Source organism: Lactuca sativa, chromosome 1 (genome assembly GCF_002870075.4).
Source record: "Lactuca sativa cultivar Salinas chromosome 1, Lsat_Salinas_v11, whole genome shotgun sequence".
NCBI lineage: Eukaryota > Viridiplantae > Streptophyta > Magnoliopsida > Asterales > Asteraceae > Lactuca > Lactuca sativa.
The window spans coordinates 226,290,274-226,306,292 of NC_056623.2; the positions used below are offsets into that span (position 1 = coordinate 226,290,274).

At 37.0% G+C, this 16,019-nt stretch overlaps 1 non-coding gene across 1 annotated transcript; it reads right to left on the reverse strand.

The window, feature by feature from the left end:
* Positions 1-14,194: 14,194 nt before the first annotated feature.
* On the reverse strand, positions 14,195-14,644 carry LOC111882868 (uncharacterized). Its single transcript, XR_008229529.1, has 3 exons — positions 14,495-14,644; positions 14,355-14,420; positions 14,195-14,282 (listed from the first exon to the last, which is right to left on the reverse strand). It is a non-coding gene; the product is annotated as an uncharacterized LOC111882868 (transcript).
* Positions 14,645-16,019: the final 1,375 nt, after the last annotated feature.

The following is a 16,019-nucleotide window of genomic DNA, read 5'->3' on the forward strand; positions in this document are numbered from 1 at the left end:
CCAAAGATGATATCATCGACATAGATTTGAACAATCATAAGGTGGTTACCTTCCTTCTTACGAAAGAAGGTTGGGTCAACCGAACCTTGTTTGAATTTGGACATCTTTAAAAACTTGGTTAGCGTTTCATGCCAGGCCCTAGGTGCTTGTTTCAGCCCATAAACCGCTTTGTCCAGAATATAGCAGTGATTTGGGTACTTTTCATTTACGAATCCCGGAGGTTGCTCCACGTACACCATTTCCTCAAGTTCTCCATTTAGAAATGCACACTTCATGTCCATTTGGTAGACCTCAAAGTTCTTGTGTGCAGCATAGGCAAGAAATATTCGAACAGATTCCAGCCTAGCTACAGGAGCAAAAGTTTACTCATAATCAATTCCTTCCTCCTGGCAGTATCCTTTCACCACTAGACGAGCTTTGTTTCTTATCACATTGCCTTCCTTGTCCATTTTATTTCTGAAGACCCATTTGAGACCAACAGCTGAGGCATCTTTAGGAGTTGGAATGAGGCGCCAAACCTTATTTCTTTCGAACTCATTAAGTTCGTCTTGCATAACTTGAACCCAATCAGAGTGATCAAGAGTAGTGTTTACTGTCTTAGGTTCAACTTTTGAGACGAAAGAGTTAAACATGCAGAACTCTACTTTTGAGAATAAAGAAGTTTGTTTTGCCTTCAGTTGAGATCGGGTCAAGACCTTTTCAGAGACATTACCCACAACCTGTGAAACAGGATGATCTCTAGTCCATTTGACAAGAGGAGGGTAATTTGGATCATAGGATGGATCCAATTCAGCGTTTACCATCTCTTCTAATTCAGATTGACTGTCATCGTCATAAAACATATCGACATTCTCCCCCTTGACTGATGAGCTTTCAGGTGTGTCTTGACTTTCCGGTGCTACAGGAGTTTCGGGTGCATTTGAGCTTTCGGGAGCTACAGTACCTTTGGGTGCAGTAGAGCTTTCGGGTGCAGCTGGAGAAGAGTTCTCCCCCTCAACTTGTGAACTTGGTAGTTTTGAAGAAGATGGATTCTCCCCCTCAACTGAAGCGCCGTGTTGAGAAGGTTCATTTGGAACTGATTCTCCTTCACCCAGTCGTTTGGCAGCGTCATCGACGGTTTGCTTCAAATGGTCAACTTTGTTGTCTGCTGCATTGGCTTCTGAGAGAGTAGCCTTCTCTGGTTCATCGAATAACTCCACAAACTGCTCAAACAAATTTGCAATCGAGGCTGTGACTTGGCCTGTTTGAGAGAAAATTTATCCAACTGTTTCTTCCGTGGCCTTCGGCTTCTTGACGTAGCAGTCATCGAAAGTCACATAATACATTTCTTCTATCTTCCTCGAACGCTTGTTTAAAACCCAGTATGCTTTTGAAGTAAGAGAGTATCCCAGAAAAATCCCTTCATCGGCTTTAACATCTAACTTGTTACGATGTTCTTTAGAATTGAAGATAAAGCATCGTGAGCCGAATACATGGAAGAATTTGATGTTTGGCTTCCTGTTGTTGATGATCTCATAAGGAGTAAGAGTGAAACGCTTATTAAGATAGGACCTGTTCTGCGTAAAACAAGCTGCAGCAATAGCATCAGCCCAGAAATATAGAGGTAGAGAAGCGAAACTTAGCATGGTTTGGGCCGCCTCACACAAAGATCGGTTTCGTCTTTCGACAATCCCGTTTTGTTGAGGGGTGTAGGGGGCTGAGAAGTTGTGACTGGTTCCTTTTTCTGCTAAAAAGTCTTCAAATTCTTTATTCTTGAACTCCAGCCCATTGTCGCTTCTGATGTTGCGAACGACTTTCCTCAGTTGCACTTCAACCTGCTTAATAAACATCTTTAGCTTGAGAGTTGCCTCAGATTTGTGCTTCAGAAAGAACAACCATGTAAAACGTGAAAAGTCATCAACAATAACAAGAATATACTTGCTAACGCCAATGCTTTCGATAGAAGATGGACCACACAAGTCAATGTGAATTAACTCAAGTGGTTCAACGACTTTAGTGTTTATGATGGATGGGTGACTTTGACGACTCGTTTTCCCCATTTCACACGCAGCACACAAATGTTCTCGATCAAACTTGAGCAATGGAAGACCCCGAACATGACCTCCGGTGACAAGTTTGTTGATATCCTTGAAGTTGAGATGAGAGAGCCTTCGGTGCCACAGCCAGCTTTCGTCAGAATGTGCTTTGGATAATAGACATATGGCTGGAATTCCTTTGATAGGTTTGAGATTGAGAGGAAACATTTCGCCTTTACACTCCGATTTGAGAATTACTCTTTTTGATTTCTTCTCTATTATTTCCGAACCCTCATCATCAAATGAAACTTTAAGACCGGTACCTCCAACAAGCTAAGATACACTGATGAGGTTATGCTGTAGTCCTTCAACGTATGCAACCTTTCTAATCGTGAAGTCTCCATTTGTTATTATCCCATAACCTTTAATCGTGCCATATGAGTTGTTCCCGAACTTGACAATCCTGCCGTTTGGAAGAGATCGAAATTCCCTCAACTCTTCCTTCCTTCCTGTCATGTGACGTGAGCAGCCACTGTCAATATACCATTCTTCATCGAACTGCTCGTCACTGATAACCTGCAAAAATCAAGCAGATTTAGGAACCCAAAGTTTCTTGGGTCCACATGAGCCTTTCACAGGAACAGGAATAGTAAGAGAAATGTCAACAAGATATGTTCTTTTTATTAAAGTTGTTTCATCTTTCTTCTTAATAGTGAAAACTTTAATTTTGTTGGGATTTGTTACAGTCGTTTTGGATTCAGGTTCAGGCGTTTGGGCCTTGGAATGCTTTTGATCATTCTCGACTGAGGAAACCTTCGATTTTCCTTTCACATCTGTTGAAGATTTTGGATTTTGAGTTTGAACATAATTGGATTTAGAATGGGGTTAAGAAGAATTAGAATGAGAGAATTTAGACTAATAAGTTTTCTTGACTTGAGGTTCTAAGTGACCCTTTTGTTTTTGGTCATTAGTGGGACCGGACCTAGAACCTTGGTAGCTTTTGCTCTCGGAACCGAACCTATGCTTTCGGTAGCTGGTGTTCTCTAAACCGAACCTTTCCCTTCGGTTGTTTTCTTGCGGTTTGACAACACTTTTCTCTGACTTTGAGTTTTTGTCATGTTAAGAGAAATGGGCGTTTTGAGATCGCCAAAACTGTTTTCGTTCTGAGAGATTCTTTTTGTATCTCAGATTTATTTGCTGTTTTTGATCCTTCACTTGCTTCGGCTGCTTGTGGATGTTGGCTTTTTGCTTTTGCTTCCTGTCAGCCGGTTCACTTTGAACTGATGATGTTTCGCTTGAAGGAGTGACTTCTTCTACAGGAACTTCTTTTGTACCACTAGTACTTGGCACATCGAAGTTGTCAGGCTTGTTTAGTGGCTCTGGCACATATCTGCCTTTGGTTTTCCATGACGTCCGCTCTGACAGACCAACGGTTTCGTCAGCATTATCTATAGGAGCAGACCAGAAAAATTCATCACAGCCATCTGCATTATCTTCATTTACTATGGCGGTGAGTTCGGCTGTCTGATGTTCGGTTACTCCTGTGACCTTATACACCTGATTTGGTGTTGTTCTTACCTTTTGATACACAACAGCTTTTTCTTCAAGAATCGGGGACTTATTTTGGGACAAACGAGCAAACTCCACAGAATTTTCAGAAATAAGATTTTTGTGGTTTTCGGGTTCGCTCTTGACAAACTCAGAACAGTCGACTTCATCCTCTACATAAATTTCACTCATATCATCATCCTCATTGAGCTCAGACGCGTTTTCAACATCAATTTTATTTTCTGAGCTCAAGTTGGCATTCAATGAGTCAAACTTTTGTATGGTTTCGGTCCTTAGTTTCAGTTTATCGTTTTCATCCAAAAGGTTTTTTAGCATGTCCTTATGGTCTTTGGACTTTATAAAAGATTCGATTTTGTCCAAACCATACATATAAGTCGGATTCACATCATCAGACGAAACTACACTTTCGTAATTGTATGCTTCAGCATCGATTTCATCCTCCTTAAACTCAAGGAAGGGCAAAATCATGCGATGAATTTTCTGCCCTATTTCACAGTTAAGATGAAGTTGAGTAATGTTAGCATAAAGACGTTTAGCAATTAAACAAAAAACATTTCTCTGTTTCAGAAGTTTTAAATTGTCTCTTTGTAAATAAATGTTTTCGTCCTTAGATTTAATTAGCTTCGAATCCTTCAGCTCTATCCACATCCTCCGTTCCTCATTCTTGGATGACACCCTGCTTACTTGGTCAGTTAGGTTAGAATTGGTGACCCGTGTTTGAGTTAAACTACTATCTAGATTTGAGATGCTTGAATTTAAGCTTTTTAATTCTTTTTCATACGAATTTTGTGGGACTTTGAATGAAACAAAAACGGATTGTACCTTCTTGATCAATTCATCAAGCTCATTGATCTGCACACTGAGAGGTTTTGCTGTGAAGCATAGGTCCTCTCGCTCCTTGGTGTCTTCATTCCCACCATCCGTATTGTATCCCCTCATTTGAGATACATCTGTCACCGTCAAACACTTCCCACCGCTTTCTTCACCTCTTGCAACGTATGCCTTTCCATGAGATGGTTTCCTGACCTCATCATCCTCTGAGTCGGTTGACCAGACCTACACGCCACCGAACCCTGCACAATTAAAGCATTCATCGAAGGGTTAGTAGCAGCTTTCTTTCTCTTGATCTCTTCCAGCTTTTTCATCAACACGGCCTCTTCATCCTTTTCCTCATCCTTCTCTGCCATTTTCTTTAGGACACAGTCTTTGGCATAGTGGTTCTTTCCTCCACAGTAGAAGCAGTTCACACCAGAATCACCTTCAACTTTCGCCTCTTTCTTTGGTTCCTCTGTCTTTTGTTCCTCCCTAACCTTTTCAGAACTATAGCTTCCCTGCCAATTTTGGTTCTTATTGGTAGGGAACCTCTTCTTAATGAACCGCTTTGGATTTGACACCATCATTGCATAGTCTTCAGAAGTAAGATCATAGTCTTCTAAGTTGAGATCTTCATCTTCTACCACACTTTTGCTTTTGGACAGGAGGGCCAAGGACCCTAAACTAGAGACCATATTTTTCTCTTGCAAAACAATCTTTTCTTGGGATTTCAAAATCCCCACCAGCTTTGCCAACGAATAAGATTTAAATTGCTCATGAGCTTTAACAGTGGACACATCCACTCTCCACTCGGATCTAAGGCCATTCAAAAAGGTTACTTTTTGTTCAATCAGCTTCCTCTCTATATCGTGTTTGATCATCTTGCTAAGAAGATGATTGAAGCGATCGAACGTCTGAGTAACAGTTTCATCAGAATTCTGCTTAAATTCACCAAACTCAGACAAAAGCAAGGTCTGAATAGAATCTCCAAATCCTCATCAGTGGAGTATAGCTCTCGCAGCCTATCCCAGATTTCTTTAGCGGTGCTGCATGAACTCACTAGTCTGAATGTATGTGATTGCAGAGCGAATCGAATCAGTCTCAATGCTTTAATGTTGCATTGAAACTTTTCCTTTTCGTCTTGAGCAACATCCTTTACGTACTTTAACAGATCATTATACTCTTTCTGGGTTTTAATGATTTTTGATGTTCCTGAATGAGCAAATGGTCCAGAAACGATTGCTTCCCAAATAAGGTATCCATTGTCTTCCGATCCGATGACATAATCTTCAAAGTGATGTGCCCAGACTTCGTAATCCTGGGTGTAAAGAATAGGAATCTTCATCGTCGATCCAATGCTGTTAGAGATGTTGATGGGATTAGATTGTGACTCGTCCATGCTTGATCGTTTTAACCTGTTTGAAAGATCAGACTTGTAATATTTAATATTAGGGCAAAACAAATAAATGCTGAGTTACGTCAATAATGGAATGACGACTCAATAAATATTAGTTAATGCGGAATAACCCTAATCGCAAACTCTTTCATAGAAAAGATGTGTATGAATTACACAGCCTCCTGCTCTGATACCAATTGATGAGTTATGAATTAACTCTTTGATCGATTAGATCTTTGTAACAGGTAAGTGATGAACGTAAAATAGTAAACAAAACACAAGTATGAATCAAAATGTGTCGAATGATTAGATTACTCGATCCTCAGCAGAGCTCAACTAAGAACTTCCACTATAGAGGATTCTAGGGTTACAAAATAAGAACGATGATATTGCTGAACAATACTTTTCTAATCAATACTAATCATATCGTTCTAGGATGCATGCAAGCATCTATTTATACTAAACCCTACAAAACTCACGGATGGACAGGCCCATACCGAAGATATATATTAGACTAGCTAACGAGCCCAATAGACGCAACACAAAATACGACCCAACAACGGGTTTAAATTGTCACACTGCTGAAAGTCAGGGACTGCAAATGTAAATCTGCATCAATTTCTCTTTGATTTGTAACAATTTCTGGAAATGGACCAAAACTGCCAAGTTGTGAAAACAACATGGACCAAAAGTGTCAATTCGCTGAAGCTGCAAGGACCAATAATGTAACTTAATATCTTCTTCCCTATTTAGACGCAAATGAATGAATGCGACTAGAACGGACAGCAACTCGCGATTGAAATACGAATCCAGGAAATTACCAACCCCCGAATTAACCTTCGTTCCAAGCACAAAGATTCATACCGATACCAAAGAGAATCCAAGTTCGTTCCAAGTTCGTTGATAGAAAAATGAAACCATGTTCGTTCCGAGCATCACGATGCGAATCCGATTTCATGACCTTTTCGCTTCAAATCAATAGATCACAGAACAAAAGCGAAACCTTAGCCAAACCGAATCCAATAACAGGTTCACTTTCTGTCCTCCCCTCTTTCGTTCCAAGCACAATCACACGAACCCAAGTTCGTTTCAAGTTCGTCGATTATACCCCAAAGCGAAACTATTCTAGATGCGAAAACAAGGCAACCCCGATCAATCATTCATTTAGAGCCCTGAGTTGTGAATCCCAACAAAAACGAATCCAAGCACAAATTCACTACGAACCACAGTCAGAGAACATTTGTGGGTGAAGAACGAGTGTGAGCCCAAGATCCAATACCGAATCCAAGCCGTTTGCAGGTACTGAATCCATTCACAACTTTGACTTTTCGATTTTGACCGTCGTTCATCCCAGATGAGATTGATTTGTTCGCAGTTTATGTAACAACCCAAATCACAATCAATTTTGCCTTTGAGGTATGACCATACTTCCGATTTAAGCCCCAACATTCCAAACACAGGCTCTACTCCGATTAGTACCAAACACGATTCAAGATCCAACTTTGACCCCTTATCTCCTTAGAACCGATTTTTGTTCAAACAAAGTGACTTTGCGGTTTCGTTTTAACCATTTCGATCTGATTTTGACTTCCAGGATTGACCATTCAAATTGATTATCGACAAATATCAAGTTCAACATTTCTCAGATCGATTTCAAGATCAAACAATTTCTCTAATTAAATTCATCACTATCTTCATCAGTTCTTGACTTCACAGAACGATAAAAAATCGATATTCGATATAAAAACTTGAATGAACAGATTGATTTAGTTCAAACATAAAATCAATTATGTCACACCCCCAAACCAGACGGCGGAAACGTCTGGGGGCTTGAGCGTGACTCCACTGTTGTAGTATCATTACAGAGTATATAATTGAAACATGACATCATCATCATCACACATGTAATATAACAACATTCATTGTTTACATTGAGTATTGTATTGAATATTTCATGTCAAAATAGTCAGAGTATGATGAAACAACAAAACATCCATTAGTTTGTTCGTCCCAACTTGCTTCAACAATTTCCTGAGAATACAAGTTAATTTAAAAAGGTCAACATAAAAATGTTGGTGAGTTCATAAGCATGTTTGAGAAAATGATTTGTATAACTTTGTAATCACAAGAAAATCCTGTATTTTATTAAAATAGTTTAGTATGTTTGTGTCCAATTTGGTATCAATGCATGTGGGTTATTGATTAATAGAATGCCAAAAGTGAATGAAGAGAATGTAAATGGAATGCCCCCAGACAACCCGATGTTGCCTGTAAAAGAAGAAAAGAGATAGCTGTCGTACCAACCCCGAGGTTGAGTACCGGTGCGAGTAAGTTTCCGAGTAATCCAAGAGAAAAGAGAATGGTCTTCCACAAACTTCATAACGATAATTCCTCTAGGTGAGCCGTCATAACTATACTAAATAATGACAATTTCACCTGTCTTGGTGTTTGTGAACGTTGGCGGAAAAATAGAATAAGGTCTTCGTCACCCTAGACTGATTTAGTCTAACTGTAGCGAACAACTCAGGTGTGGGGTGTCATCCCCGTATAGATCTATACACAAAACCCCGCTCTCCCTCTAAGAGACTCTGATTATAACTACAGGCTACGATCGTACACTCAATAGGTGTAAACTGACAAATCTCACTAGATCCTTAATCAAATTTACGCGAAGAAAAATGTATAAAACTCATTCCAGGCCCAATGAACCATGTAAGTGAACCACTAAGGCATCGCTAAACATGTAAGTCATTTCAAGGCCCAATAGGAATGAGATTATATAACATGGCCCATAATATATGTAAAAGGACAACTAAGGCCTATTTCACATGTAAGGTATTTACAGGCCCAAATAGCACGTAAATAGTATCCAAGGTCCGTCGCGTATGTTAATGGGTCAATAAGGCCCAATAAACATATAATAGTATTCAGGACCTATCAAACATATAAATGGGCCACTAAGGCCTAATAACATGAAAAATGGCAAAAATTAGCCCGTTTATTATTGTATTGCTAGTTTAGCTCAATTATTTATTACAATGATGTAAAAGACCCACTTTTGTAAAAATGACACTCTTGGCCCATTAAGCTAAAAACCTACACTTAAGGCCCATTTTTAGTAAAAATAACATTTTAGTTCTCATTTTGTTCAAAAATTGTATTTATGGCTAGTTGTTAGTAAAAATGACATTTTAACCCATTTTTGTCAAAAATATCATTTTTGGCTTGATTTTTGTGAAAATACCCATTTTTTTCTGGTTTTTTGACTTTTCTGACTCAGTTGTTGGAAAATTTGTAAAAAATCATCGTAAGTCGAAATTTGGATCTGTAAACTCTGGAAGTTTGAACATTTTGTCTACTTTGTTCACAATTTTTCTCATAATTTTTAATGGCCTCTAACAAGTGTTAAATTTCTCACATTCACAGGCTGGTCCGAAATTATTTCAAATATGATAGGCAGTTATGTAAAATTCGCCAAAAATTATAGAAAAATCGTATGAAAACATGAGAGTAGTCATTTTAAAGGTATAAACATGAACGTTTTGCATGCAAAACAGTTTTTAAAAATATTATCATTAAGGTGGTCAAAACACTTCGAGATTGGGCCAAATTTTCTGTCAAAGGTTGATTTTTGAGTTTAAGTTATCCATGTTTGTACTCAACACTTTTTTTTGCTATTTTAAGTGTATAAATCCTAGATCTACAATTTTACATGTATTATATGTGATAAAACATATTTTTCTCAAGGTTTTTAAGAAGATCCAAGTGATAAATTTCATGTTCTTAACATATTTTTAGATTTATGAAGTAAACAACACATAATCACCAAATAATTCATGAAAACACACATAGTCATGCATATACACATAGATCTACACAAAACTTGTATTCTCCCCCAAAACCAAGTAAAAATCAAAAAGAGGGAGTATGATCTCACATTGCTTTGATGTTTTCGGTTTTTGGTGATGAGGCGAGGAGATCTCGGCCCTAGGTGTGATCTTGAGATGATTGTAAAGCTCTAAGGTGTTCTAAGAGCATATATCATAAAATAAGGTGGGTTAAGAATAGATTTAAGGTGTAACTTGAAGTTAAACTTCTTGAGTAAGAGTTGCTTACCAAATTGGATGAGTTTTTGATGAATTCTTCTTGAAACACCCACACAACTCACGAATTTTGGGAGGAATTTATGAGAGGATTTCTTTGAGTTTTGGGAGGAAAAGATGAGAGCAAATGTTAAGTTTGAAGATGAGGAGTGATGGTGAGGAGGCCTCATGGCCGTGAGTTTGAAGAGGGGAGAGGGAGATAGAAAACTTGCCTAGATACATGGGAAACTTACATTGTTGTATGGTGGTTATGGTGCATAGGTGACCACCATGTAAAAATGATGTGTCATGTGCTAGTAAATTCCCCTTTTCTATTTTTTTTACATATTGGGCCGAGAATGGGCTAAGAGAAATGAAGATGAAATGGTAACCCAATAATATTTTCCAGCCCATTGGGCCCTTATGAGTGTTCATAGCCCTATGAAATAAAAAGGAATGGAATTTACAGCCCATTAGGGCTGATGAAAATAGTTATGGTCCATCATGGCCCAATAGAAATAAAATGGATCATTCTAGGCCCATATGGCCCAAATACCCTAACTTCATGGAGATGGGTCCAATTAGAGTCCAAATAGGGTTCCTAGGCCCAAAGTAGTTAAATTGGAAGTTCATTGGTCTATTAGACCCAATAAGAGAATTCTAGTTCATAATGAACTTGAACCGGGATTTCTAGGGTTTTCAACCCATAATTGAACATATGAGGTGTATTGTATTACGTCTTGAACCTCTTGAGTGAGTTTTGATTTCAAATGGATGATTTTGATTGAGCATAGAGTATGATATACACTTAGAGTACAAGTTTTACAATAGATGGTGTTTACATGAGAGTAGAATTTCCTAGCAAAAATGCTAGTTGTAACAAATTAATAGGATTAGAATCGATTTTGATGACAGATGATTCGATTAGTGATAAATGATTTCATGGAATGATAGATCAATGAACAGAAATCGATCTTGGTTGGATAAAAAACGATACGAACAACAGTCGAAACTATGGGCTTAGCGAATGGATCATGAATAGTAACAGACCAATTATTTGTGCCAGATTAAAAAAGTAGACACATTATTAATATTGGGTGAATTAACGAACGGATCCAATCATGAATACGAACAGTAAGCACTACTAGAAAAATAGCCTTTTACGATGCGCAATGCGTGTCGTAAAAAGCTCAGACGATGCGCAAATGCGTGTCAAGGAAAGCCCTGTCATAACGAGAAACGACACGCTTTTGTGCGTCGTCTATTTACGACGCACATTTACGACGCTCATTTACGACATGCAATGCGCATCAAGGAAGGCCATGTCATAAAGGAAGACGACACGCATTTACGTGTCGTAACCTTACAACACACGTTTAGGACACGCATTGCGTATCATTGTAGCCCTTGTCATAAATGAAGATGACACGCATTTGCGTGTCATAAAATTCTGCAACCATTTACAATATGCATATACAACGTGCCTTTACGATACTCATTTAGTTATAATACACAAATATATAAACAAATATATACCAAAACAATCAATTTAATCCAATAACATCATGTTAAAAAATTGTAATACATTGATATTAAGGGGATCTTATTGTACATTGTTATTAAGAGATTTTTCTTAACTATATAACCTAATACTATATTGCTATTAAGGGGCACCTTCTTTTTTCAAATATCATGTCCACGCCATAAGCTTTATTGCTTTTTTTAACAATAGGCGCCACAACAGTTAATGTATCTCTATCTCATCCTTCCTTTGTAGCTTGGTCAAGAGCGTCATCTCCACCCTACAGAGTAATGAAACAAAGATAATGTAAGAGAGAAACATGTAGTCTAAATGATTCAAATAAGAACAAACATATTTTCAACAAATTGTGTATGATAAACACAAATGGGCCTCTACTTAACAAAGTGTAGTGATGAAAGCATGAAAATAACAAAAAATATATACAAAATGCATACCAATGAACATGTTTTAGATAACATATGAGTTGCAAAACAGAAAATAGAAAATAGAAAATACAAAATACAAAATGTATTTTATAAGACATGAACATATGGTATAATCTCAAACTCCACTTATAGTAATCACCAAACTGCCATTGAGCCAACATCAATCGCCTCTGCTGAATCATCATTTCCAGGAGCAAGCAAACAAGGAGTTTCTTCAAGCTGAAAACCAACTAAAATGATTTAATTATATTAATCAAGAATCACAAATTGTCATGACTAAACCAAATTATACTTTTTAAAAATCTTTCCACATATGTGGGACCCACAAGTGTTTATATAAAAGGTGTAAAAACTTGAAGACTGAGCCAAACATTAGTCCCACTCATAAGGGACACCTGGAGTTCAAAAGTATCTCTACCAAATATCACAAACACCTTCTGTAAACCTTCATCTTTTGAAGGCTTTGACGTTCTTGATGATGATTTATTACAATATGAAGCAAGATTTGGGAACTTCATACAAGCATGCTTGATGATTGTTTTGAGGATATTGGAGTGTGAAAACCCAACCTACACTACTAGATAATGAGCGTCTGTATTAACTGTTAGGTAAACTAATAAGTAATCTAATGAGATTAATTATTGCTTCGTAACATTGAATATGGATGGACTTGCAGATAATGAGCGTTTGTATTAAGTGTTAGCATAATTCAAAAAATAAGATACAACGGACTTAAAGAAAATGTTTGGAAGCCATTGAAGAGAGGAGTGAGGTCAAAGTTGTTACATGTTGTGCCTTTGTTTGATGAGGACTCTAGCAATTCACCACCTTTAACACCATCTATAGTCTTTTTACATCCACCAGAGCACCATCAGCTAACCATCCTTTGTAAACTTTTCCAAATGCACCTCAGCCAAGAATGTTTTTTTCATTAAAGTTATTTGTTTCAAATTGTAGATCATGCAAAAAAAACCTCCTGATTAGGGGTGAGCATAGGCGGATACCCGCGTTATTTTTCTGGAACTGGAACCGGCGGTTCTTCAAATGTAGGTACTGGAACCGGAATCAGCTATAACGGTTCTTTAGATTTTGGAACCAGAACCGGAACCGCCGAAACCGGTTCCGGTAGCGGGTACCCGGTTGTTTTAAGCTTTGTTACTATTTTTTCGTTAGAAATCCACCATCACAAACCATTAACCGTTAAAAACTAATATAACATAACTCATGGAAAATTAGATTTAGCCTTCACGAAAAAAAATGCTTTGAAGTTAGAGGCAGCTTGATGTTTAAAAAATAGGCATTTATTTACGAAGCTATAAATTCAAATAAGAATCATCATGTTTTTAAAGTTATGGAAGATAAACCATGCAAAATTGTAGCTAGTGTATTACTAGACGAAACTCAAATTTTATATATCATGAATTTACTCATTTATATATCGATCATATTAGTCCAGACTATAAAAACATGATATATTATTTTTTCATTGTATGTTTTGAATATATATATATATATATATATATATATATATATATATATATATATATATATATATATATATATATATATATATATATATATATATATATATATATATATAAACCGGTTTCGTCCGGTATCCGGCGGGTAGTGGTTTTCAAAAAACTAAGAACCGGAACCGGAATCGCTTATGGCAATTTCAGTTCCGGAACCAGCAGTTCTGAGGCGGTTTCGGTTCCGAAAGCGGGTATCCTGTTCCACTGCTCACTCCTACTCCTGATAAGTTGTTTCGGATGAAATCCGGGGTCCTCTTCTGCTACAAATGTAAAAGAATCAAATGAGGAAAGAATCAAAGTCGGGCAACTGATCTTCTAATATTAACTAACCAGGCACATCAGTGAATTCATGTTAACAGTGGCCACATCATCTTTGATATCGTTGTATCCTATTGAATTCATGTTAACAACGCCACGTCATCTTCACATACATCAAAACATCCCCTGAATTCATGTTAACAAACATGTTATTGAATCTCACATCATATAATAAAAACGATGTGAAATTTTGATAATTTAGTAGATATGATCTTACTCGAGTGCTTGAAGAGGCTCTATTGGAAATGATACTAATTAATTCTCCAAAATAGGAATTTCATGACCTGTTTTAGGATATGAATGATTATTATTATTATTTATCTATCTCAGGGGACAACTTTTCTGATGGTAATGTAACACCATTGACCCCATTTTGTTGCTCTGTAGTTTTCGGGTCTTCTACATTTGAAATTTCATCCAAGTCATTGATCTGCCATAAAGGGTAATAACGTAAAAAAACAAGCATTTCATGATCAAATATGATATATCTTTTCTTGTCTTATATTTGAACACATAAAAGCGCAGCCTGATTCTTTAAATCCTCCAAGTTAAAGTTCCACACGCTAATTCCTCGTATATACTCTTGCTGCATAATGCAAGAAATCAGAACAATTAATTGTAAACAAGATTAGATACTCTGCAAACATAGCAATTTCACCTGTGATAAATGTTCCTTATCTCCATATAAATCCTTGTTCTGTACAATAAGATCGGCTTCTTTGGCCTAAAAAAAGAAAATAAGTAACTAGAAAGTAGAAACATGACTCATGAATTATAAAAGTCATAGTTTGACATTACCTTTAGCATCCTAAAACGATCATCTAAGGGAGAAAGTCCATCAAGAATAGTACGTTCCAAATAATCAGCTGTTTTTGCATGCTTGAAGAAAGGGTGCTTCAATAGCTTTTTAGAAGAGTGACGTTTCTTTGGGTCTTTCACTAAACAAGCAGCCACCATTTCTTTAACCTCTCAATTAATAATCTGATCAAACATAAAAAAAAATTAAATTAGACATGCTTCAGAAGAAGACTCATCATTAATACTTGATAAATCATAATCTATAACACAAGAAGTGAAATGTGGTGAAGTGCATACTTTTTCTAATGTGGAGCTTCCCTATCAAGACGAGCAATGATACCAGCCAAAATAGAGACCTGAATTAAATTCAGACTAAAAGTAAATAACATCGAATATGAAACAAACAAGGAAGCATATCAAATATTATCAATAATCCTAATCTCCACAAAGATGATTTGTGTATACCTTCTCTCCACTATCATTACCAACAACTCTAACTTCCAATACAACACAAGCAGCATCTGGAGCAAGGGGAATCTCTTCATAGCTCAGGAATTGTATTGCAGCAGGATCATAACGGAAAAATCCAAAATCATGAACCTAAATTGACATATCAGAGACCTTGTGGTAATGCTAATTTCTAAACCCCTCCAAGATGAAAATATGTATGACTTATTAAATCAACTCACCGGATCCCTATATAATGGATAATCTGGAATCTCTTCACGATTTACAAACATAGCTTCAGCTACTACAGGACTTATACATGAACATAATTAATCAGAAAAAGGTAACACATTGAAAGGAGTTACTTTTCCCTATAGATGAACATTGAATAGATGACACTGAATTTACCATCCATTATCACTTTTACGATTCTATAACTCTATCCTCGATAATCATGAAACTTAGAAACCAGCCTTCAGTTATTGAGTAACTGACTGCTATTTGCTGTTCAAAAAAAACAATTCTGAATATTAATAAACCAAAACATATTTAATGCGAGCAAATGACCAACTTACCCTTCTCTCTATTTATATATATTTCAAAAAATAAATAAATAAACAAACCTGAAGCAATGATCACGAGTAGCAATGACAACAATTGGAAGGTTTTCATCAATTAAAGCCAAGGGTCCATGTTTCATTTCACCAGCAAGTATCCCTTCACTGTGCATAAGTGCCACTTCTTTCACCTTCAATGCACACTCAAGAGTTGTTGCATAGTTATACCCTCTTCCAAACATAAGAAGTGATTGCTTAGAGATCAAAGACTTTGCAAGATCTTTCATCTCTTCATCAAGTTTCAACACTTCCTTCACTTTGCCTTAAAAAATTGATTTTTTTTAATTAGAGTATGTTAACCCTGTTGTTGCATATGGAAATGGAAATGGATCATACTTGGAAAATGTAGAAGGCTTTCTTGATCGCTTCTCTTCATGGTTTAGAAGAGACCGTGTCAGCTCCAATGGCCAGAGCCACCATAGCCATCACCACAATTTAACTTGTTTATGCCTAAATATCAA